The sequence below is a fragment of the Passer domesticus genome, chromosome Z (genome assembly GCF_036417665.1).
Source record: "Passer domesticus isolate bPasDom1 chromosome Z, bPasDom1.hap1, whole genome shotgun sequence".
Lineage (NCBI taxonomy): Eukaryota > Metazoa > Chordata > Aves > Passeriformes > Passeridae > Passer > Passer domesticus.
The window spans coordinates 47,987,893-48,013,425 of NC_087512.1; the positions used below are offsets into that span (position 1 = coordinate 47,987,893).

General features: G+C 55.7%; 1 protein-coding gene and 1 long non-coding RNA gene across 20 annotated transcripts in view; both read right to left on the minus strand.

Moving 5' to 3' along the window:
* The window catches only part of LOC135290684 (proteoglycan 4-like), a 137,524-nt gene that overhangs the window by 16,762 nt on the left and 95,229 nt on the right, over positions 1 to 25,533 (minus strand). The gene's annotated exons all lie outside the window — the stretch shown is intronic.
* Positions 15,919 to 23,138, minus strand: LOC135289448 (uncharacterized). Its single transcript, XR_010352202.1, has 3 exons — positions 23,013 to 23,138; positions 17,687 to 17,818; positions 15,919 to 16,046 (listed from the first exon to the last, which is right to left on the minus strand). It is a non-coding gene; the product is annotated as an uncharacterized LOC135289448 (long non-coding RNA).

The window sequence follows — 25,533 nt, forward strand, 5'->3', positions numbered from 1 at the left end:
TCCACCACAGGTTCACCGGAAGGATGACTTGAAAAATGGAAAAGGAGCTGTTCAAAAGGGGGAACGGGACTCAGATTCGGGTGCGGCAGTTGGTGGAGCGGTGACTCCCCTTTCGCCCAGCGCTGTGCTTTACTTCTTTTATCCTCTATTAAACATTTTATTGATTGGCATTATGACCCATTGTGTTCATTTCATAACAGCAATGGCATTCTAAGTCACTCCAACCAGATGAAAATGGGCCAATTCAACACAACGCTATATGCCTAGGAATTTCACATTCCTCCTTGCCTGCTATCAGTAGCAACCTTGTCTCTGCAAAACGCAGCTTTTATTTCTTGCAAGCTCTGAAATGGACAAGTAGCAAAGAGCCGCAAAGGCCTTTGCTCTTGCTGCTGCAGACTGGGAAAACTACAAGTGGATCACAATCCCATCCTGTGCTGGAAAAGGGCAGGAAATGTTGTGCAGAAGCCCCCTTGCTGGCTGCAGAAAGACAAAATGAACAGGGCTTCTCCTCCTAGCATACCAAAAAACGCAGAAGCCACAGGGTGCAAGCGGCAGCTACTCCAGCCTCAAAAGCACTGGCATGCACTGAGGCCATGCTTGACAGGGCAACAGCCTTTGTGCTCACCGCTGTCACGTCGGCATCTATGGAAGTCTGCCAGAAGGTCCCTCACGAGACTCCCCTTGTCCAGGCGACAGCTCCCTCAGCACCTCCTCCCTGGGCTTATGCTCCACACCCTTGCCCACCTCCCGTCTCCTTCTGGCCACACGCTCCAGCCCCTCAATGACTTGCTGCTTCACAGGGGCCCACAACTGCACACAGCACTCGCTGCAGCTGCGGCCGCAGCGCTGCCCAGCACAGGCCGGCGCTCACTGCCCTGCTCCTGCTGCCCTCTGCTGCTGACACAGCCCACCCTGCCCTTGGCCTTCTTGGCCGCCTGCCCACACGCTGCCTCACGTCCAGCTGCTCTTCACCACCAGCAGCCCTGCCTCCTTTTGGCCCACGCAGCTCGCCAGACACACTCTTGCCCATCTGACTTCAAATACTGCATCCTCCATTTCAACATCTCCTTTCTCTTCTCTACAACGCAACACAGCACTCAAGGACTTCCAGCTTCACCCCCACTCCAGGCTCCAGTGCACTTGCCAAAGCTGCAGACTTCACCGCAAAAGGGATCCACAGAAACTCCCCGCTTCTGCCTTTTGCCTCACAAGAAGCCTAAGCCAATACGCGCTTCCTTTCCTTGGCCACACAGCACAGGAATGCCCCCCCCCCCCCCCCCAGCTTCACGCACAGCACACTCATCTCCTTGCAGCTTATCAAAAGCCAACACACAGCTGGGCCAAAAGAGGCTGTACAAACGAAGAACTGCTCAAGAAAACTGCAGAACACTTCCACAAGCCAACACACCTTTCCACAAAGGAAAAACAAACAAACAAAGCCCTGGGGTCGCCAGCACCACCACCTGTGCCCTTGGCCAATGCACTGCAGAAGCCCAGACATAGAGCTGCATTCAGCCAGGCAGCCAAAAGCTCACCCAGAGCCCCCAGCTCTTCGGTGCCTCAACATGACTGGGCAAAGGCCAATTTCCAGCTGGCACACCCTGCTGGAAATGACTACGTCCTGCAGGACTCCAGCACTCAGCCTCCTCGGCCAGCAACAGCAAGTCCTGCCTGCTCACAAACTTGCACCTCTGCCTTGCCCTAAAGACAGCGTCACCCACAGCTGGCACTTACTCTCTTGCAAGGATCAGCCGGGGCTGTCACCACAGACAGACGCTTCTGCTTCTCTCGCTCCCTTTGCTCCTCTTTGCCTTCTTGTCCGGGAGCAGAGGGAGCCACGGGAGAGACGGCTGTTCCTTTCGTCACCTGTGGCAAGAGAGAAGCATGAGGGACACGCCGTTACCTAGCATTCTAAACCCAGTTCTCCTGACACCTACAACCACATCTTCTAAGGAGAACTCATCAGCTCTCTTAGCAATGGCATTCTAAGTCACTCCAACCAGATGAAAATGGGCCAATTCAACACAACGCTATATGGCTAGGAATTTGATATTCCTCCTTGCCTGCTATCAGCAAGCAACCTTGTCTCTGCAAAACGCAGCTTTTATTTCTTGCAAGCTCTGAAATGGACAAGTAGCAAAGAGCCGCCAAGGCCATTGCTCTTGCTGCTGCAGACAGGGAAAACTACAAGTGGATCACAATCCCATCCTGTGCTGGAAAAGGGCAGGAAATGTTGTGCAGAAGCCCCCTTGCTGGCTGCACAAAGACAAAATGAACAGGGCTTCTCCTCCTAGCATACCAAAAAACGCAGAAGCCACAGGGTGCAAGCAGCAGCTACTCCAGCCTCAAAAGCACTGGCATGCACTGAGGCCATGTTTGACAGGGCAACAGCCTTTGTGCTCACCGCTGTCACGTCGGCATCTATGGAAGTCTGCCTGAAGGTCCCTCACGAGACTCCCCTTGTCCAGGCGACAGCTCCCTCAGCACCTCCTCCCTGGGCTTATGCTCCACACCCTTGCCCACCTCCCGTCTCCTTCTGGCCACACGCTCCAGCCCCTCAATGACTTGCTGCTTCACAGGGGCCCACAACTGCACACAGCACTCACTGCAGCTGCGGCCGCAGCGCTGCCCAGCACAGGCCGGCGCTCACTGCCCTGCTCCTGCTGCCCCTCTGCTGCTGACACAGCCCACCAAGCCCTTGGCCTTCTTGGCCGCCTGCCCACACGCTGCCTCACGTCCAGCTGCTCTGGACCACCAGCAGCCCTGCCTCCTTTTGGCCCACGCAGCTCGCCAGACACACTCTTGCCCATCTGACTTCAAATACTGCATCCTCCATTTCAACATCTCCTTCCTCTACTCTACAACGCAACACAGCACTCAAGGACTTCCAGCTTCACCCCCACTCCAGGCTCCAGTGCACTTGCCAAAGCTGCAGACTTCACCGCAAAAGGGATCCACAGAAACTCCCCGCTTCTGCCTTTTGCCTCACAAGAAGCCTAAGCCAATACGCGCTTCCTTTCCTTGGCCACACGGCACAAGAATGCCCCCCCCACCACAGATTCACGCACAGCACACTCATCTCCTTGCAGCTTATCAAAAGCCAACACACAGCTGGGCCCAAAGAGGCTGTACAAATGAAGAACTGCTCAAGAAAACTGCAGAACACTTCCACAAGCCAACACACCTTTCCACAAAGGAAAAACAAACAAACAAAGCCCTGGGGTCGCCAGCACCACCACCTGTGCCCTTGGCCAATGCACTGCAGAAGCCCAGACATAGAGCTGCACTCAGCCAGGCAGCCAAAAGCTCACCCAGAGCCCCCAGCTCTTCGGTGCCTCAACGTGACTGGGCAAAGGCCAATTTCCAGCTGGCACGGCCTGCAGGAAATGACAACGTCCTGCAGGACTCCAGCACTCCGCCTCCTCGGCCAGCAACATCAAGTGCTGGCTGCTCACAAACGTGCACCTCTGCCTTGCCCTAAAGACAGCGCCACCCACAGCTGGCACTTACTCTCTTGCAAGGATCAGCCGGGGCTGTCACAACAGACGGATGCTTCTGCTTCTCTCGCTCCCTTTGCTCCTCTTTGCCTTCTTGTCCGGGAGCAGAGGGAGCCACGGGAGAGACGGCTGTTCCTTTCGTCACCTGTGGCAAGAGAGAAGCATGAGGGACACGCCGTTACTTAGCATTCTAAACCCAGTTCTCCTGCCACCTACAACCACATCTTCTAAGGAGAACTCATCAGCTCTCTTAGCAATGGCATTCTAAGTCACTCCAACCAGATGAAAATGGGCCAATTCAACACAACGCTATATGGCTAGGAATTTCACATTCCTCCTTGCCTGCTATCAGCAAGCAACCTTGTCTCTGCAAAACGCAGCTTTTATTTCTTGCAAGCTCTGAAATGGACAAGTAGCAAAGAGCCGCCAAGGCCATTGCTCTTGCTGCTGCAGACAGGGAAAACTACAAGTGGATCACAATCCCATCCTGTGCTGGAAAAGGGCAGGAAATGTTGTGCAGAAGCCCCCTTGCTGGCTGCACAAAGACAAAATGAACAGGGCTTCTCCTCCTAGCATACCAAAAAACGCAGAAGCCACAGGGTGCAAGCAGCAGCTACTCCAGCCTCAAAAGCACTGGCATGCACTGAGGCCATGTTTGACAGGGCAACAGCCTTTGTGCTCACCGCTGTCACGTCGGCATCTATGGAAGTCTGCCTGAAGGTCCCTCACGAGACTCCCCTTGTCCAGGCGACAGCTCCCTCAGCACCTCCTCCCTGGGCTTATGCTCCACACCCTTGCCCACCTCCCGTCTCCTTCTGGCCACACGCTCCAGCCCCTCAATGACTTGCTGCTTCACAGGGGCCCACAACTGCACACAGCACTCACTGCAGCTGCGGCCGCAGCGCTGCCCAGCACAGGCCGGCGCTCACTGCCCTGCTCCTCCTGCCCCTCTGCTGCTGACACAGCCCACCATGCCCTTGGCCTTCTTGGCCGCCTGCCCACACGCTGCCTCACGTCCAGCTGCTCTGGACCACCAGCAGCCCTGCCTCCTTTTGGCCCACGCAGCTCGCCAGACACACTCTTGCCCATCTGACTTCAAATACTGCATCCTCCATTTCAACATCTCCTTCCTCTACTCTACAACGCAACACAGCACTCAAGGACTTCCAGCTTCACCCCCACTCCAGGCTCCAGTGCACTTGCCAGAGCTGCAGACTTCACCGCAAAAGGGATCCACAGAAACTCCCCGCTTCTGCCTTTTGCCTCACAAGAAGCCTTCGCAACTACGAGCTTCCTTTCCTTGGCCACACGGCACAAGAATTGCCCCCCACAGCTTCACGCACAGCACACTCATCTCCTTGCAGCCTATCAAAAGCCAACACACAGCTGGGCCCAAAGAGGCTGTACAAATGAAGAACTGCTCAAGAAAACTGCAGAACACTTCCACAAGCCAACACACCTTTCCACAAAGGAAAAACAAACAAACAAAGCCCTGGGGTCGCCAGCACCACCACCTGTGCCCTTGGCCAATGCACTGCAGAAGCCCAGACATAGAGCTGCACTCAGCCAGGCAGCCAAAAGCTCACCCAGAGCCCCCAGCTCTTCGGTGCCTCAACGTGACTGGGCAAAGGCCAATTTCCAGCTGGCACGGCCTGCAGGAAATGACAACGTCCTGCAGGACTCCAGCACTCCGCCTCCTCGGCCAGCAACATCAAGTGCTGGCTGCTCACAAACGTGCACCTCTGCCTTGCCCTAAAGACAGCGCCACCCACAGCTGGCACTTACTCTCTTGCAAGGATCAGCCGGGGCTGTCACCACACACGGAGGCTTCTGCTTCTCTCGCTCCCTTTGCTCCTCTTTGCCTTCTTGTCCGGGAGCAGAGGGAGCCACGGGAGAGACGGCTGTTCCTTTCGTCACCTGTGGCAAGAGAGAAGCATGAGGGACACGCCGTTACCTAGCATTCTAAACCCAGTTCTCCTGCCACCTACAACCACATCTTCTAAGGAGAACTCATCAGCTCTCTTAGCAATGGCATTCTAAGTCACTCCAACCAGATGAAAATGGGCCAATTCAACACAACGCTATATGCCTAGGAATTTCACATTCCTCCTTGCCTGCTATCAGCAAGCAACCTTGTCTCTGCAAAACGCAGCTTTTATTTCTTGCAAGCTCTGAAATGGACAAGTAGCAAAGAGCCGCAAAGGCCTTTGCTCTTGCTGCTGCAGACAGGGAAAACTACAAGTGGATCACAATCCCATCCTGTGCTGGAAAAGGGCAGGAAATGTTGTACAGAAGCCCCCTTGCTGGCTGCAGAAAGACAAAATGAACAGGGCTTCTCCTCCTAGCATACCAAAAAACGCAGAAGCCACAGGGTGCAAGCGGCAGCTACTCCAGCCTCAAAAGCACTGGCATGCACTGAGGCCATGTTTGACAGGGCAACAGCCTTTGTGCTCACCGCGGTCACGTCGGCATCTATGGAAGTCTGCCTGAAGGTCCCTCACGAGACTCCCCTTGTCCAGGCGACAGCTCCCTCAGCACCTCCTCCCTGGGCTTATGCTCCACACCCTTGCCCACCTCCCGTCTCCTTCTGGCCACATGCTCCAGCCCCTCAATGACTTGCTGCTTCACAGGGGCCCACAACTGCACACAGCACTCACTGCAGCTGCGGCCGCAGCGCTGCCCAGCACAGGCCGGCGCTCACTGCCCTGCTCCTGCTGCCCCTCTGCTGCTGACACAGCCCACCAAGCCCTTGGCCTTCTTGGCCGCCTGCCCACACGCTGCCTCACGTCCAGCTGCTCTGGACCACCAGCAGCCCTGCCTCCTTTTGGCCCACGCAGCTCGCCAGACACACTCTTGCCCATCTGACTTCAAATACTGCATCCTCCATTTCAACATCTCCTTCCTCTACTCTACAACGCAACACAGCACTCAAGGACTTCCAGCTTCACCCCCACTCCAGGCTCCAGTGCACTTGCCAAAGCTGCAGACTTCACCGCAAAAGGGATCCACAGAAACTCCCCGCTTCTGCCTTTTGCCTCACAAGAAGCCTAAGCCAATACGCGCTTCCTTTCCTTGGCCACACGGCACAAGAATTGCCCCCCACAGCTTCACGCACAGCACACTCATCTCCTTGCAGCCTATCAAAAGCCAACACACAGCTGGGCCCAAAGAGGCTGTACAAATGAAGAACTGCTCAAGAAAACTGCAGAACACTTCCACAAGCCAACACACCTTTCCACAAAGGAAAAACAAACAAACAAAGCCCTGGGGTTGCCAGCACCACCACCTGTGCCCTTGGCCAATGCACTGCAGAAGCCCAGACATAGAGCTGCACTCAGCCAGGCAGCCAAAAGCTCACCCAGAGCCCCCAGTCTTCGGTGCCTCAACGTGACTGGGCAAAGGCCAATTTCCAGCTGGCACGGCCTGCAGGAAATGACAACGTCCTGCAGGACTCCAGCACTCCGCCTCCTCGGCCAGCAACATCAAGTGCTGGCTGCTCACAAACGTGCACCTCTGCCTTGCCCTAAAGACAGCGCCACCCACAGCTGGCACTTACTCTCTTGCAAGGATCAGCCGGGGCTGTCACCACACACGGAGGCTTCTGCTTCTCTCGCTCCCTTTGCTCCTCTTTGCCTTCTTGTCCGGGAGCAGAGGGAGCCACGGGAGAGACGGCTGTTCCTTTCGTCACCTGTGGCAAGAGAGAAGCATGAGGGACACGCCGTTACCTAGCATTCTAAACCCAGTTCTCCTGCCACCTACAACCACATCTTCTAAGGAGAACTCATCAGCTCTCTTAGCAATGGCATTCTAAGTCACTCCAACCAGATGAAAATGGGCCAATTCAACACAACGCTATATGGCTAGGAATTTCACATTCCTCCTTGCCTGCTATCAGCAAGCAACCTTGTCTCTGCAAAACGCAGCTTTTATTTCTTGCAAGCTCTGAAATGGACAAGTAGCAAAGAGCCGCCAAGGCCTTTGCTCTTGCTGCTGCAGACAGGGAAAACTACAAGTGGATCACAATCCCATCCTGTGCTGGAAAAGGGCAGGAAATGTTGTACAGAAGCCCCCTTGCTGGCTGCAGAAAGACAAAATGAACAGGGCTTCTCCTCCTAGCATACCAAAAAACGCAGAAGCCACAGGGTGCAAGCGGCAGCTACTCCAGCCTCAAAAGCACTGGCATGCACTGAGGCCATGTTTGACAGGGCAACAGCCTTTGTGCTCACCGCTGTCACGTCGGCATCTATGGAAGTCTGCCTGAAGGTCCCTCACGAGACTCCCCTTGTCCAGGCGACAGCTCCCTCAGCACCTCCTCCCTGGGCTTATGCTCCACACCCTTGCCCACCTCCCGTCTCCTTCTGGCCACACGCTCCAGCCCCTCAATGACTTGCTGCTTCACAGGGGCCCACAACTGCACACAGCACTCACTGCAGCTGCGGCCCCAGCGCTGCCCAGCACAGGCCGGCGCTCACTGCCCTGCTCCTGCTGCCCCTCTGCTGCTGACACAGCCCACCAAGCCCTTGGCCTTCTTGGCCGCCTGCCCACACGCTGCCTCACGTCCAGCTGCTCTGGACCACCAGCAGCCCTGCCTCCTTTTGGCCCACGCAGCTCGCCAGACACACTCTTGCCCATCTGACTTCAAATACTGCATCCTCCATTTCAACATCTCCTTCCTCTTCTCTACAACGCAACACAGCACTCAAGGACTTCCAGCTTCACCCCCACTCCAGGCTCCAGTGCACTTGCCAGAGCTGCAGACTTCACCGCAAAAGGGATCCACAGAAACTCCCCGCTTCTGCCTTTTGCCTCACAAGAAGCCTTCGCAACTACGCGCTTCCTTTCCTTGGCCACACGGCACAAGAATTGCCCCCCACAGCTTCACGCACAGCACACTCATCTCCTTGCAGCCTATCAAAAGCCAACACACAGCTGGGCCCAAAGAGGCTGTACAAATGAAGAACTGCTCAAGAAAACTGCAGAACACTTCCACAAGCCAACACACCTTTCCACAAAGGAAAAACAAACAAACAAAGCCCTGGGGTCGCCAGCACCACCACCTGTGCCCTTGGCCAATGCACTGCAGAAGCCCAGACATAGAGCTGCACTCAGCCAGGCAGCCAAAAGCTCACCCAGAGCCCCCAGTCTTCGGTGCCTCAACATGACTGGGCAAAGGCCAATTTCCAGCTGGCACGGCCTGCAGGAAATGACAACGTCCTGCAGGACTCCAGCACTCCGCCTCCTCGGCCAGCAACATCAAGTGCTGGCTGCTCACAAACGTGCACCTCTGCCTTGCCCTAAAGACAGCGCCACCCACAGCTGGCACTTACTCTCTTGCAAGGATCAGCCGGGGCTGTCACCACACACGGAGGCTTCTGCTTCTCTCGCTCCCTTTGCTCCTCTTTGCCTTCTTGTCCGGGAGCAGAGGGAGCCACGGGAGAGACGGCTGTTCCTTTCGTCACCTGTGGCAAGAGAGAAGCATGAGGGACACGCCGTTACCTAGCATTCTAAACCCAGTTCTCCTGCCACCTACAACCACATCTTCTAAGGAGAACTCATCAGCTCTCTTAGCAATGGCATTCTAAGTCACTCCAACCAGATGAAAATGGGCCAATTCAACACAACGCTATATGGCTAGGAATTTGATATTCCTCCTTGCCTGCTATCAGCAAGCAACCTTGTCTCTGCAAAACGCAGCTTTTATTTCTTGCAAGCTCTGAAATGGACAAGTAGCAAAGAGCCGCAAAGGCCTTTGCTCTTGCTGCTGCAGACAGGGAAAACTACAAGTGGATCACAATCCCATCCTGTGCTGGAAAAGGGCAGGAAATGTTGTACAGAAGCCCCCTTGCTGGCTGCACAAAGACAAAATGAACAGGGCTTCTCCTCCTAGCATACCAAAAAACGCAGAAGCCACAGGGTGCAAGCGGCAGCTACTCCAGCCTCAAAAGCACTGGCATGCACTGAGGCCATGTTTGACAGGGCAACAGCCTTTGTGCTCACCGCTGTCACGTCGGCATCTATGGAAGTCTGCCTGAAGGTCCCTCACGAGACTCCCCTTGTCCAGGCGACAGCTCCCTCAGCACCTCCTCCCTGGGCTTATGCTCCACACCCTTGCCCACCTCCCGTCTCCTTCTGGCCACATGCTCCAGCCCCTCAATGACTTGCTGCTTCACAGGGGCCCACAACTGCACACAGCACTCACTGCAGCTGCGGCCCCAGCGCTGCCCAGCACAGGCCGGCGCTCACTGCCCTGCTCCTGCTGCCCCTCTGCTGCTGACACAGCCCACCAAGCCCTTGGCCTTCTTGGCCGCCTGCCCACACGCTGCCTCACGTCCAGCTGCTCTGGACCACCAGCAGCCCTGCCTCCTTTTGGCCCACGCAGCTCGCCAGACACACTCTTGCCCATCTGACTTCAAATACTGCATCCTCCATTTCAACATCTCCTTCCTCTACTCTACAACGCAACACAGCACTCAAGGACTTCCAGCTTCACCCCCACTCCAGGCTCCAGTGCACTTGCCAAAGCTGCAGACTTCACCGCAAAAGGGATCCACAGAAACTCCCCGCTTCTGCCTTTTGCCTCACAAGAAGCCTTCGCAACTACGAGCTTCCTTTCCTTGGCCACACGGCACAAGAATTGCCCCCCACAGCTTCACGCACAGCACACTCATCTCCTTGCAGCCTATCAAAAGCCAACACACAGCTGGGCCCAAAGAGGCTGTACAAATGAAGAACTGCTCAAGAAAACTGCAGAACACTTCCACAAGCCAACACACCTTTCCACAAAGGAAAAACAAACAAACAAAGCCCTGGGGTCGCCAGCACCACCACCTGTGCCCTTGGCCAATGCACTGCAGAAGCCCAGACATAGAGCTGCACTCAGCCAGGCAGCCAAAAGCTCACCCAGAGCCCCCAGCTCTTCGGTGCCTCAACGTGACTGGGCAAAGGCCAATTTCCAGCTGGCACGGCCTGCAGGAAATGACAACGTCCTGCAGGACTCCAGCACTCCGCCTCCTCGGCCAGCAACATCAAGTGCTGGCTGCTCACAAACGTGCACCTCTGCCTTGCCCTAAAGACAGCGCCACCCACAGCTGGCACTTACTCTCTTGCAAGGATCAGCCGGGGCTGTCACCACACACGGAGGCTTCTGCTTCTCTCGCTCCCTTTGCTCCTCTTTGCCTTCTTGTCCGGGAGCAGAGGGAGCCACGGGAGAGACGGCTGTTCCTTTCGTCACCTGTGGCAAGAGAGAAGCATGAGGGACACGCCGTTACCTAGCATTCTAAACCCAGTTCTCCTGCCACCTACAACCACATCTTCTAAGGAGAACTCATCAGCTCTCTTAGCAATGGCATTCTAAGTCACTCCAACCAGATGAAAATGGGCCAATTCAACACAACGCTATATGGCTAGGAATTTGATATTCCTCCTTGCCTGCTATCAGCAAGCAACCTTGTCTCTGCAAAACGCAGCTTTTATTTCTTGCAAGCTCTGAAATGGACAAGTAGCAAAGAGCCGCAAAGGCCTTTGCTCTTGCTGCTGCAGACAGGGAAAACTACAAGTGGATCACAATCCCATCCTGTGCTGGAAAAGGGCAGGAAATGTTGTACAGAAGCCCCCTTGCTGGCTGCACAAAGACAAAATGAACAGGGCTTCTCCTCCTAGCATACCAAAAAACGCAGAAGCCACAGGGTGCAAGCGGCAGCTACTCCAGCCTCAAAAGCACTGGCATGCACTGAGGCCATGTTTGACAGGGCAACAGCCTTTGTGCTCACCGCTGTCACGTCGGCATCTATGGAAGTCTGCCTGAAGGTCCCTCACGAGACTCCCCTTGTCCAGGCGACAGCTCCCTCAGCACCTCCTCCCTGGGCTTATGCTCCACACCCTTGCCCACCTCCCGTCTCCTTCTGGCCACACGCTCCAGCCCCTCAATGACTTGCTGCTTCACAGGGGCCCACAACTGCACACAGCACTCACTGCAGCTGCGGCCCCAGCGCTGCCCAGCACAGGCCGGCGCTCACTGCCCTGCTCCTGCTGCCCCTCTGCTGCTGACACAGCCCACCAAGCCCTTGGCCTTCTTGGCCGCCTGCCCACACGCTGCCTCACGTCCAGCTGCTCTGGACCACCAGCAGCCCTGCCTCCTTTTGGCCCACGCAGCTCGCCAGACACACTCTTGCCCATCTGACTTCAAATACTGCATCCTCCATTTCAACATCTCCTTCCTCTACTCTACAACGCAACACAGCACTCAAGGACTTCCAGCTTCACCCCCACTCCAGGCTCCAGTGCACTTGCCAGAGCTGCAGACTTCACCGCAAAAGGGATCCACAGAAACTCCCCGCTTCTGCCTTTTGCCTCACAAGAAGCCTTCGCAACTACGAGCTTCCTTTCCTTGGCCACACGGCACAAGAATTGCCCCCCACAGCTTCACGCACAGCACACTCATCTCCTTGCAGCCTATCAAAAGCCAACACACAGCTGGGCCCAAAGAGGCTGTACAAATGAAGAACTGCTCAAGAAAACTGCAGAACACTTCCACAAGCCAACACACCTTTCCACAAAGGAAAAACAAACAAACAAAGCCCTGGGGTCGCCAGCACCACCACCTGTGCCCTTGGCCAATGCACTGCAGAAGCCCAGACATAGAGCTGCACTCAGCCAGGCAGCCAAAAGCTCACCCAGAGCCCCCAGCTCTTCGGTGCCTCAACGTGACTGGGCAAAGGCCAATTTCCAGCTGGCACGGCCTGCAGGAAATGACAACGTCCTGCAGGACTCCAGCACTCCGCCTCCTCGGCCAGCAACATCAAGTGCTGGCTGCTCACAAACGTGCACCTCTGCCTTGCCCTAAAGACAGCGCCACCCACAGCTGGCACTTACTCTCTTGCAAGGATCAGCCGGGGCTGTCACCACACACAGAGGCTTCTGCTTCTCTCGCTCCCTTTGCTCCTCTTTGCCTTCTTGTCCGGGAGCAGAGGGAGCCACGGGAGAGACGGCTGTTCCTTTCGTCACCTGTGGCAAGAGAGAAGCATGAGGGACACGCCGTTACCTAGCATTCTAAACCCAGTTCTCCTGACACCTACAACCACATCTTCTAAGGAGAACTCATCAGCTCTCTTAGCAATGGCATTCTAAGTCACTCCAACCAGATGAAAATGGGCCAATTCAACACAACGCTATATGCCTAGGAATTTGATATTCCTCCTTGCCTGCTATCAGCAAGCAACCTTGTCTCTGCAAAACGCAGCTTTTATTTCTTGCAAGCTCTGAAATGGACAAGTAGCAAAGAGCCGCAAAGGCCTTTGCTCTTGCTGCTGCAGACAGGGAAAACTACAAGTGGATCACAATCCCATCCTGTGCTGGAAAAGGGCAGGAAATGTTGTACAGAAGCCCCCTTGCTGGCTGCTGAAAGACAAAATGAACAGGGCTTCTCCTCCTAGCATACCAAAAAACGCAGAAGCCACAGGGTGCAAGCGGCAGCTACTCCAGCCTCAAAAGCACTGGCATGCACTGAGGCCATGTTTGACAGGGCAACAGCCTTTGTGCTCACCGCTGTCACGTCGGCATCTATGGAAGTCTGCCTGAAGGTCCCTCACGAGACTCCCCTTGTCCAGGCGACAGCTCCCTCAGCACCTCCTCCCTGGGCTTATGCTCCACACCCTTGCCCACCTCCCGTCTCCTTCTGGCCACACGCTCCAGCCCCTCAATGACTTGCTGCTTCACAGGGGCCCACAACTGCACACAGCACTCACTGCAGCTGCGGCCCCAGCGCTGCCCAGCACAGGCCGGCGCTCACTGCCCTGCTCCTGCTGCCCCTCTGCTGCTGACACAGCCCACCAAGCCCTTGGCCTTCTTGGCCGCCTGCCCACACGCTGCCTCACGTCCAGCTGCTCTGGACCACCAGCAGCCCTGCCTCCTTTTGGCCCACGCAGCTCGCCAGACACACTCTTGCCCATCTGACTTCAAATACTGCATCCTCCATTTCAACATCTCCTTCCTCTACTCTACAACGCAACACAGCACTCAAGGACTTCCAGCTTCACCCCCACTCCAGGCTCCAGTGCACTTGCCAGAGCTGCAGACTTCACCGCAAAAGGGATCCACAGAAACTCCCCGCTTCTGCCTTTTGCCTCACAAGAAGCCTTCGCAACTACGCGCTTCCTTTCCTTGGCCACACGGCACAAGAATTGCCCCCCACAGCTTCACGCACAGCACACTCATCTCCTTGCAGCCTATCAAAAGCCAACACACAGCTGGGCCCAAAGAGGCTGTACAAATGAAGAACTGCTCAAGAAAACTGCAGAACACTTCCACAAGCCAACACACCTTTCCACAAAGGAAAAACAAACAAACAAAGCCCTGGGGTCGCCAGCACCACCACCTGTGCCCTTGGCCAATGCACTGCAGAAGCCCAGACATAGAGCTGCACTCAGCCAGGCAGCCAAAAGCTCACCCAGAGCCCCCAGTCTTCGGTGCCTCAACATGACTGGGCAAAGGCCAATTTCCAGCTGGCACGGCCTGCAGGAAATGACAACGTCCTGCAGGACTCCAGCACTCCGCCTCCTCGGCCAGCAACATCAAGTGCTGGCTGCTCACAAACGTGCACCTCTGCCTTGCCCTAAAGACAGCGCCACCCACAGCTGGCACTTACTCTCTTGCAAGGATCAGCCGGGGCTGTCACCACACACGGAGGCTTCTGCTTCTCTCGCTCCCTTTGCTCCTCTTTGCCTTCTTGTCCGGGAGCAGAGGGAGCCACGGGAGAGACGGCTGTTCCTTTCGTCACCTGTGGCAAGAGAGAAGCATGAGGGACACGCCGTTACCTAGCATTCTAAACCCAGTTCTCCTGCCACCTACAACCACATCTTCTAAGGAGAACTCATCAGCTCTCTTAGCAATGGCATTCTAAGTCACTCCAACCAGATGAAAATGGGCCAATTCAACACAACGCTATATGGCTAGGAATTTGATATTCCTCCTTGCCTGCTATCAGCAAGCAACCTTGTCTCTGCAAAACGCAGCTTTTATTTCTTGCAAGCTCTGAAATGGACAAGTAGCAAAGAGCCGCAAAGGCCTTTGCTCTTGCTGCTGCAGACAGGGAAAACTACAAGTGGATCACAATCCCATCCTGTGCTGGAAAAGGGCAGGAAATGTTGTACAGAAGCCCCCTTGCTGGCTGCACAAAGACAAAATGAACAGGGCTTCTCCTCCTAGCATACCAAAAAACGCAGAAGCCACAGGGTGCAAGCGGCAGCTACTCCAGCCTCAAAAGCACTGGCATGCACTGAGGCCATGTTTGACAGGGCAACAGCCTTTGTGCTCACCGCTGTCACGTCGGCATCTATGGAAGTCTGCCTGAAGGTCCCTCACGAGACTCCCCTTGTCCAGGCGACAGCTCCCTCAGCACCTCCTCCCTGGGCTTATGCTCCACACCCTTGCCCACCTCCCGTCTCCTTCTGGCCACACGCTCCAGCCCCTCAATGACTTGCTGCTTCACAGGGGCCCACAACTGCACACAGCACTCACTGCAGCTGCGGCCCCAGCGCTGCCCAGCACAGGCCGGCGCTCACTGCCCTGCTCCTGCTGCCCCTCTGCTGCTGACACAGCCCACCAAGCCCTTGGCCTTCTTGGCCGCCTGCCCACACGCTGCCTCACGTCCAGCTGCTCTGGACCACCAGCAGCCCTGCCTCCTTTTGGCCCACGCAGCTCGCCAGACACACTCTTGCCCATCTGACTTCAAATACTGCATCCTCCATTTCAACATCTCCTTCCTCTACTCTACAACGCAACACAGCACTCAAGGACTTCCAGCTTCACCCCCACTCCAGGCTCCAGTGCACTTGCCAAAGCTGCAGACTTCACCGCAAAAGGGATCCACAGAAACTCCCCGCTTCTGCCTTTTGCCTCACAAGAAGCCTTCGCAACTACGAGCTTCCTTTCCTTGGCCACACGGCACAAGAATTGCCCCCCACAGCTTCACGCACAGCACACTCATCTCCTTGCAGCCTATCAAAAGCCAACACACAGCTGGGCCCAAAGAGGCTGTACAAATGAAGAACTGCTCAAGAAAACTGCAGAACACTTCCACAAGCCAACACACCTTTCCACAAAGGAAAAACAAACAAACAAAGCCCTGGGGTCGCCAGCACCACCACCTGTGCCCTTGGCCAATGCACTGCAGAAGCCCAGACATAGAGCTGCACTCAGCCAGGCAGCCAAAAGCTCACCCAGAGCCCCCAGCTCTTCGGTGCCTCAACGTGACTGGGCAAAGGCCAATTTCCAGCTGGCACGGCCTGCAGGAAATGACAACGTCCTGCAGGACTCCAGCACTCCGCCTCCTCGGCCAGCAACATCAAGTGCTGGCTGCTCACAAACGTGCACCTCTGCCTTGCCCTAAAGACAGCGCCACCCACAGCTGGCACTTACTCTCTTGCAAGGATCAGCCGGGGCTGTCACCACACACGGAGGCTTCTGCTTCTCTCGCTCCCTTTGCTCCTCTTTGCCTTCTTGTCCGGGAGCAGAGGGAGCCACGGGAGAGACGGCTGTTCCTTTCGTCACCTGTGGCAAGAGAGAAGCATGAGGGACACGCCGTTACCTAGCATTCTAAACCCAGTTCTCCTGCCACCTACAACCACATCTTCTAAGGAGAACTCATCAGCTCTCTTAGCAATGGCATTCTAAGTCACTCCAACCAGATGAAAATGGGCCAATTCAACACAACGCTATATGGCTAGGAATTTGATATTCCTCCTTGCCTGCTATCAGCAAGCAACCTTGTCTCTGCAAAACGCAGCTTTTATTTCTTGCAAGCTCTGAAATGGACAAGTAGCAAAGAGCCGCAAAGGCCTTTGCTCTTGCTGCTGCAGACAGGGAAAACTACAAGTGGATCACAATCCCATCCTGTGCTGGAAAAGGGCAGGAAATGTTGTACAGAAGCCCCCTTGCTGGCTGCAGAAAGACAAAATGAACAGGGCTTCTCCTCCTAGCATACCAAAAAACGCAGAAGCCACAGGGTGCAAGCGGCAGCTACTCCAGCCTCAAAAGCACTGGCATGCACTGAGGCCATGTTTGACAGGGCAACAGCCTTTGTGCTCACCGCTGTCACGTCGGCATCTATGGAAGTCTGCCTGAAGGTCCCTCACGAGACTCCCCTTGTCCAGGCGACAGCTCCCTCAGCACCTCCTCCCTGGGCTTATGCTCCACACCCTTGCCCACCTCCCGTCTCCTTCTGGCCACACGCTCCAGCCCCTCAATGACTTGCTGCTTCACAGGGGCCCACAACTGCACACAGCACTCACTGCAGCTGCGGCCCCAGCGCTGCCCAGCACAGGCCGGCGCTCACTGCCCTGCTCCTGCTGCCCCTCTGCTGCTGACACAGCCCACCAAGCCCTTGGCCTTCTTGGCCGCCTGCCCACACGCTGCCTCACGTCCAGCTGCTCTGGACCACCAGCAGCCCTGCCTCCTTTTGGCCCACGCAGCTCGCCAGACACACTCTTGCCCATCTGACTTCAAATACTGCATCCTCCATTTCAACATCTCCTTCCTCTACTCTACAACGCAACACAGCACTCAAGGACTTCCAGCTTCACCCCCACTCCAGGCTCCAGTGCACTTGCCAGAGCTGCAGACTTCACCGCAAAAGGGATCCACAGAAACTCCCCGCTTCTGCCTTTTGCCTCACAAGAAGCCTTCGCAACTACGAGCTTCCTTTCCTTGGCCACACGGCACAAGAATTGCCCCCCACAGCTTCACGCACAGCACACTCATCTCCTTGCAGCCTATCAAAAGCCAACACACAGCTGGGCCCAAAGAGGCTGTACAAATGAAGAACTGCTCAAGAAAACTGCAGAACACTTCCACAAGCCAACACACCTTTCCACAAAGGAAAAACAAACAAACAAAGCCCTGGGGTCGCCAGCACCACCACCTGTGCCCTTGGCCAATGCACTGCAGAAGCCCAGACATAGAGCTGCACTCAGCCAGGCAGCCAAAAGCTCACCCAGAGCCCCCAGCTCTTCGGTGCCTCAACGTGACTGGGCAAAGGCCAATTTCCAGCTGGCACGGCCTGCAGGAAATGACAACGTCCTGCAGGACTCCAGCACTCCGCCTCCTCGGCCAGCAACATCAAGTGCTGGCTGCTCACAAACGTGCACCTCTGCCTTGCCCTAAAGACAGCGCCACCCACAGCTGGCACTTACTCTCTTGCAAGGATCAGCCGGGGCTGTCACCACACACAGAGGCTTCTGCTTCTCTCGCTCCCTTTGCTCCTCTTTGCCTTCTTGTCCGGGAGCAGAGGGAGCCACGGGAGAGACGGCTGTTCCTTTCGTCACCTGTGGCAAGAGAGAAGCATGAGGGACACGCCGTTACCTAGCATTCTAAACCCAGTTCTCCTGACACCTACAACCACATCTTCTAAGGAGAACTCATCAGCTCTCTTAGCAATGGCATTCTAAGTCACTCCAACCAGATGAAAATGGGCCAATTCAACACAACGCTATATGCCTAGGAATTTGATATTCCTCCTTGCCTGCTATCAGCAAGCAACCTTGTCTCTGCAAAACGCAGCTTTTATTTCTTGCAAGCTCTGAAATGGACAAGTAGCAAAGAGCCGCCAAGGCCTTTGCTCTTGCTGCTGCAGACAGGGAAAACTACAAGTGGATCACAATCCCATCCTGTGCTGGAAAAGGGCAGGAAATGTTGTACAGAAGCCCCCTTGCTGGCTGCTGAAAGACAAAATGAACAGGGCTTCTCCTCCTAGCATACCAAAAAACGCAGAAGCCACAGGGTGCAAGCGGCAGCTACTCCAGCCTCAAAAGCACTGGCATGCACTGAGGCCATGTTTGACAGGGCAACAGCCTTTGTGCTCACCGCGGTCACATCGGCATCTATGGAAGTCTGCCTGAAGGTCCCTCACGAGACTCCCCTTGTCCAGGCGACAGCTCCCTCAGCACCTCCTCCCTGGGCTTATGCTCCACACCCTTGCCCACCTCCCGTCTCCTTCTGGCCACATGCTCCAGCCCCTCAATGACTTGCGGCTTCACAGGGGCCCACAACTGCACACAGCACTCACTGCAGCTGCGGCCGCAGCGCTGCCCAGCACAGGCCGGCGCTCACTGCCCTGCTCCTCCTGCCCCTCTGCTGCTGACACAGCCCACCAAGCCCTTGGCCTTCTTGGCCGCCTGCCCACACGCTGCCTCACGTCCAGCTGCTCTGGACCACCAGCAGCCCTGCCTCCTTTTGGCCCACGCAGCTCGCCAGACACACTCTTGCCCATCTGACTTCAAATACTGCATCCTCCATTTCAACATCTCCTTCCTCTACTCTACAACGCAACACAGCACTCAAGGACTTCCAGCTTCACCCCCACTCCAGGCTCCAGTGCACTTGCCAAAGCTGCAGACTTCACCGCAAAAGGGATCCACAGAAACTCCCCGCTTCTGCCTTTTGCCTCACAAGAAGCCTAAGCCAATACGCGCTTCCTTTCCTTGGCCACACGGCACAAGAATTGCCCCCCACAGCTTCACGCACAGCACACTCATCTCCTTGCAGCCTATCAAAAGCCAACACACAGCTGGGCCCAAAGAGGCTGTACAAATGAAGAACTGCTCAAGAAAACTGCAGAACACTTCCACAAGCCAACACACCTTTCCACAAAGGAAAAACAAACAAACAAAGCCCTGGGGTCGCCAGCACCACCACCGGTGCCCTTGGCCAATGCACTGCAGAAGCCCAGACATAGAGCTGCACTCAGCCAGGCAGCCAAAAGCTCACCCAGAGCCCCCAGCTCTTCGGTGCCTCAACATGACTGGGCAAAGGCCAATTTCCAGCTGGCACGGCCTGCAGGAAATGACAACGTCCTGCAGGACTCCAGCACTCCGCCTCCTCGGCCAGCAACAGCAAGTGCTGGCTGCTCACAAACTTGCACCTCTGCCTTGCCCTAAAGACAGCGTCACCCACAGCTGGCACTTACTCTCTTGCAAGGATCAGCCGGGGCTGTCACCACACACGGAGGCTTCTGCTTCTCTCGCTCCCTTTGCTCCTCTTTGCCTTCTTGTCCGGGAGCAGAGGGAGCCACGGGAGAGACGGCTGTTCCTTTCGTCACCTGTGGCAAGAGAGAAGCATGAGGGACACGCCGTTACCTAGCATTCTAAACCCAGTTCTCCTGCCACCTACAACCACATCTTCTAAGGAGAACTCATCAGCTCTCTTAGCAATGGCATTCTAAGTCACTCCAACCAGATGAAAATGGGCCAATTCAACACAACGCTATATGGCTAGGAATTTCACATTCCTCCTTGCCTGCTATCAGCAAGCAACCTTGTCTCTGCAAAACGCAGCTTTTATTTCTTGCAAGCTCTGAAATGGACAAGTAGCAAAGAGCCGCCAAGGCCTTTGCTCTTGCTGCTGCAGACTGGGAAAACTACAAGTGGATCACAACCCCATCCTGTACTGGAAAAGGGCAGGAAATGTTGTGCAGAAGCCCCCTTGCTGGCTGCAGAAAGACAAAATGAACAGGGCTTCTCCTCCTAGCATACCAAAAAACGCAGAAGCCACAGGGTGCAAGCGGCAGCTACTCCAGCCTCAAAAGCACTGGCATGCACTGAGGCCATGTTTGACAGGGCAACAGCCCTTGTGCTCACCGCTGTCACGTCAGCATCTATGGACGTCTGCCTGAAGGTCCCTCACGAGACTCCCCTTGTCCAGGCGACAGCTCCCTCAGCACCTCCTCCCTGGGCTTATGCTCCACACCCTTGCCCACCTCCCGTCTCCTTCTGGGCACACACTCCAGCCCCTCAATGACTTGCTGCTTCACAGGGGCCCACAACTGCACACAGCACTCGCTGCAGCTGCGGCCGCAGCGCTGCCCAGCACAGGCCGGCGCTCACTGCCCTGCTCCTGCTGCCCCTCTGCTGCTGACACAGCCCACCATGCCCTTGGCCTTCTTGGCCGCCTGCCCACACGCTGCCTCACGTCCAGCTGCTCTGGACCACCAGCAGCCCTGCCTCCTTTTGGCCCACGCAGCTCGCCAGACACACTCTTGCCCATCTGACTTCAAATACTGCATCCTCCATTTCAACATCTCCTTCCTCTTCTCTACAACGCAACACAGCACTCAAGGACTTCCAGCTTCACCCCCACTCCAGGCTCCAGTGCACTTGCCAGAGCTGCAGACTTCACCGCAAAAGGGATCCACAGAAACTCCCCGCTTCTGCCTTTTGCCTCACAAGAAGCCTAAGCCAATACGCGCTTCCTTTCCTTGGCCACACGGCACAAGAATGCCCCCCCCACCACAGATTCACGCACAGCACACTCATCTCCTTGCAGCTTATCAAAAGCCAACACACAGCTGGGCCCAAAGAGGCTGTACAAATGAAGAACTGCTCAAGAAAACTGCAGAACACTTCCACAAGCCAACACACCTTTCCACAAAGGAAAAACAAACAAACAAAGCCCTGGGGTCGCCAGCACCACCACCGGTGCCCTTGGCCAATGCACTGCAGAAGCCCAGACATAGAGAGCTGCACTCAGCCAGGCAGCCAAAAGCTCACCCAGAGCCCCCAGCTCTTCGGTGCCTCAACATGACTGGGCAAAGGCCAATTTCCAGCTGGCACGTCCTGCAGGAAATGACAACGTCCTGCAGGACTCCAGCACTCCGCCTCCTCGGCCAGCAACAGCAAGTGCTGGCTGCTCACAAACTTGCACCTCTGCCTTGCCCTAAAGACAGCGTCACCCACAGCTGGCACTTACTCTCTTGCAAGGATCAGCCGGGGCTGTCACCACACACGGAGGCTTCTGCTTCTCTCGCTCCCTTTGCTCCTCTTTGCCTTCTTGTCCGGGAGCAGAGGGAGCCACGGGAGAGACGGCTGTTCCTTTCGTCACCTGTGGCAAGAGAGAAGCATGAGGGACACGCCGTTACCTAGCATTCTAAACCCAGTTCTCCTGCCACCTACAACCACATCTTCTAAGGAGAACTGATCAGCTCTCTTAGCAATGGCATTCTAAGTCACTCCAACCAGATGAAAATGGGCCAATTCAACACAACGCTATATGGCTAGGAATTTGACATTCCTCCTTGCCTGCTATCAGCAAGCAACCTTGTCTCTGCAAAACGCAGCTTTTATTTCTTGCAAGCTCTGAAATGGACAAGTAGCAAAGAGCCGCCAAGGCCTTTGCTCTTGCTGCTGCAGACTGGGAAAACTACAAGTGGATCACAACCCCATCCTGTGCTGGAAAAGGGCAGGAAATGTTGTGCAGAAGCCCCCTTGCTGGCTGCAGAAAGACAAAATGAACAGGGCTTCTCCTCCTAGCATACCAAAAAACGCAGAAGCCACAGGGTGCAAGCGGCAGCTACTCCAGCCTCAAAAGCACTGGCATGCACTGAGGCCATGTTTGACAGGGCAACAGCCTTTGTGCTCACCGCTGTCACGTCGGCATCTATGGAAGTCTGCCTGAAGGTCCCTCACGAGACTCCCCTTGTCCAGGCGACAGCTCCCTCAGCACCTCCTCCCTGGGCTTATGCTCCACACCCTTGCCCACCTCCCGTCTCCTTCTGGGCACACACTCCAGCCCCTCAATGACTTGCTGCTTCACAGGGGCCCACAACTGCACACAGCACTCACTGCAGCTGCGGCCCCAGCGCTGCCCAGCACAGGCCGGCGCTCACTGCCCTGCTCCTGCTGCCCCTCTGCTGCTGACACAGCCCACCATGCCCTTGGCCTTCTTGGCCGCCTGCCCACACGCTGCCTCACGTCCAGCTGCTCTGGACCACCAGCAGCCCTGCCTCCTTTTGGCCCACGCAGCTCGCCAGACACACTCTTGCCCATCTGACTTCAAATACTGCATCCTCCATTTCAACATCTCCTTCCTCTACTCTACAACGCAACACAGCACTCAAGGACTTCCAGCTTCACCCCCACTCCAGGCTCCAGTGCACTTGCCAAAGCTGCAGACTTCACCGCAAAAGGGATCCACAGAAACTCCCCGCTTCTGCCTTTTGCCTCACAAGAAGCCTAAGCCAATACGCGCTTCCTTTCCTTGGCCACACGGCACAAGAATGCCCCCCCCCACACAGATTCACGCACAGCACACTCATCTCCTTGCAGCTTATCAAAAGCCAACACACAGCTGGGCCCAAAGAGGCTGTACAAATGAAGAACTGCTCAAGAAAACTGCAGAACACTTCCACAAGCCAACACACCTTTCCACAAAGGAAAAACAAACAAACAAAGCCCTGGGGTCGCCAGCACCACCACCTGTGCCCTTGGCCAATGCACTGCAGAAGCCCAGACATAGAGCTGCACTCAGCCAGGCAGCCAAAAGCTCACCCAGAGCCCCCAGCTCTTCGGTGCCTCAACGTGACTGGGCAAAGGCCAATTTCCAGCTGGCACGTCCTGCAGGAAATGACAACGTCCTGCAGGACTCCAGCACTCCGCCTCCTCGGCCAGCAACATCAAGTGCTGCCTGCTCACAAACGTGCACCTCTGCCTTGCCCTAAAGACAGCGTCACCCACAGCTGGCACTTACTCTCTTGCAAGGATCAGCCGGGGCTGTCACCACACACGGACGATTCTGCTTCTCTCGCTCCCTTTGCTCCTCTTTGCCTTCTTGTCCGGGAGCAGAGGGAGCCACGGGAGAGACGGCTGTTCCTTTCGTCACCTGTGGCAAGAGAGAAGCATGAGGGACACGCCGTTACCTAGCATTCTAAACCCAGTTCTCCTGCCACCTACAACCACATCTTCTAAGGAGAACTCATCAGCTCTCTTAGCAATGGCATTCTAAGTCACTCCAACCAGATGAAAATGGGCCAATTCAACACAACGCTATATGGCTAGGAATTTCACATTCCTCCTTGCCTGCTATCAGCAAGCAACCTTGTGTCTGCAAAACGCAGCTTTTATTTCTTACAAGCTCTGAAATGGACAAGTAGCAAAGCGGCGCCAAGGCCTTTGCTCTTGCTGCTGCAGACAGGGAAAACTACAAGTGGATCACAATCCCATCCTGTGCTGGAAAAGGGCAGGAAAAGTTGTACAGAAGCCCCCTTGCTGGCTGCAGAAAGACAAAATGAACAGGGCTTCTCCTCCTAGCATACCAAAAAAAGCAGAAGCCACAGGGTGCAAGCGGCAGCTACTCCAGCCTCAAAAGCACTGGCATGCACTGAAGGCCATGTTTGACAGGGCAACAGCCTTTGTGCTCACCGCTGTCACGTCGGCATCTATGGACGTCTGCCTGAAGGTCCCTCACGAGACTCCCCTTGTCCAGGCGACAGCTCCCTCAGCACCTCCTCCCTGGGCTTATGCTCCACACCCTTGCCCACCTCCCGTCTCCTTCTGGGCACACACTCCAGCCCCTCAATGACTTGCTGCTTCACAGGGGCCCACAACTGCACACAGCACTCGCTGCAGCTGCGGCCGCAGCGCTGCCCAGCACAGGCCGGCGCTCACTGCCCTGCTCCTGCTGCCCCTCTGCTGCTGACACAGCCCACCATGCCCTTGGCCTTCTTGGCCGCCTGCCCACACGCTGCCTCACGTCCAGCTGCTCTGGACCACCAGCAGCCCTGCCTCCTTTTGGCCCACGCAGCTCGCCAGACACACTCTTGCCCATCTGACTTCAAATACTGCATCCTCCATTTCAACATCTCCTTCCTCTTCTCTACAACGCAACACAGCACTCAAGGACTTCCAGCTTCACCCCCACTCCAGGCTCCAGTGCACTTGCCAGAGCTGCAGACTTCACCGCAAAAGGGATCCACAGAAACTCCCCGCTTCTGCCTTTTGCCTCACAAGAAGCCTAAGCCAATACGCGCTTCCTTTCCTTGGCCACACGGCACAAGAATGCCCCCCCCACCACAGATTCACGCACAGCACACTCATCTCCTTGCAGCTTATCAAAAGCCAACACACAGCTGGGCCCAAAGAGGCTGTACAAATGAAGAACTGCTCAAGAAAACTGCAGAACACTTCCACAAGCCAACACACCTTTCCACAAAGGAAAAACAAACAAACAAAGCCCTGGGGTCGCCAGCACCACCACCGGTGCCCTTGGCCAATGCACTGCAGAAGCCCAGACATAGAGAGCTGCACTCAGCCAGGCAGCCAAAAGCTCACCCAGAGCCCCCAGCTCTTCGGTGCCTCAACATGACTGGGCAAAGGCCAATTTCCAGCTGGCACGTCCTGCAGGAAATGACAACGTCCTGCAGGACTCCAGCACTCCGCCTCCTCGGCCAGCAACAGCAAGTGCTGGCTGCTCACAAACTTGCACCTCTGCCTTGCCCTAAAGACAGCGTCACCCACAGCTGGCACTTACTCTCTTGCAAGGATCAGCCGGGGCTGTCACCACACACGGAGGCTTCTGCTTCTCTCGCTCCCTTTGCTCCTCTTTGCCTTCTTGTCCGGGAGCAGAGGGAGCCACGGGAGAGACGGCTGTTCCTTTCGTCACCTGTGGCAAGAGAGAAGCATGAGGGACACGCCGTTACCTAGCATTCTAAACCCAGTTCTCCTGCCACCTACAACCACATCTTCTAAGGAGAACTCATCAGCTCTCTTAGCAATGGCATTCTAAGTCACTCCAACCAGATGAAAATGGGCCAATTCAACACAACGCTATATGGCTAGGAATTTCACATTCCTCCTTGCCTGCTATCAGCAAGCAACCTTGTCTCTGCAAAACGCAGCTTTTATTTCTTGCAAGCTCTGAAATGGACAAGTAGCAAAGAGCCGCCAAGGCCTTTGCTCTTGCTGCTGCAGACTGGGAAAACTACAAGTGGATCACAACCCCATCCTGTACTGGAAAAGGGCAGGAAATGTTGTGCAGAAGCCCCCTTGCTGGCTGCAGAAAGACAAAATGAACAGGGCTTCTCCTCCTAGCATACCAAAAAACGCAGAAGCCACAGGGTGCAAGCGGCAGCTACTCCAGCCTCAAAAGCACTGGCATGCACTGAGGCCATGTTTGACAGGGCAACAGCCCTTGTGCTCACCGCTGTCACGTCAGCATCTATGGACGTCTGCCTGAAGGTCCCTCACGAGACTCCCCTTGTCCAGGCGACAGC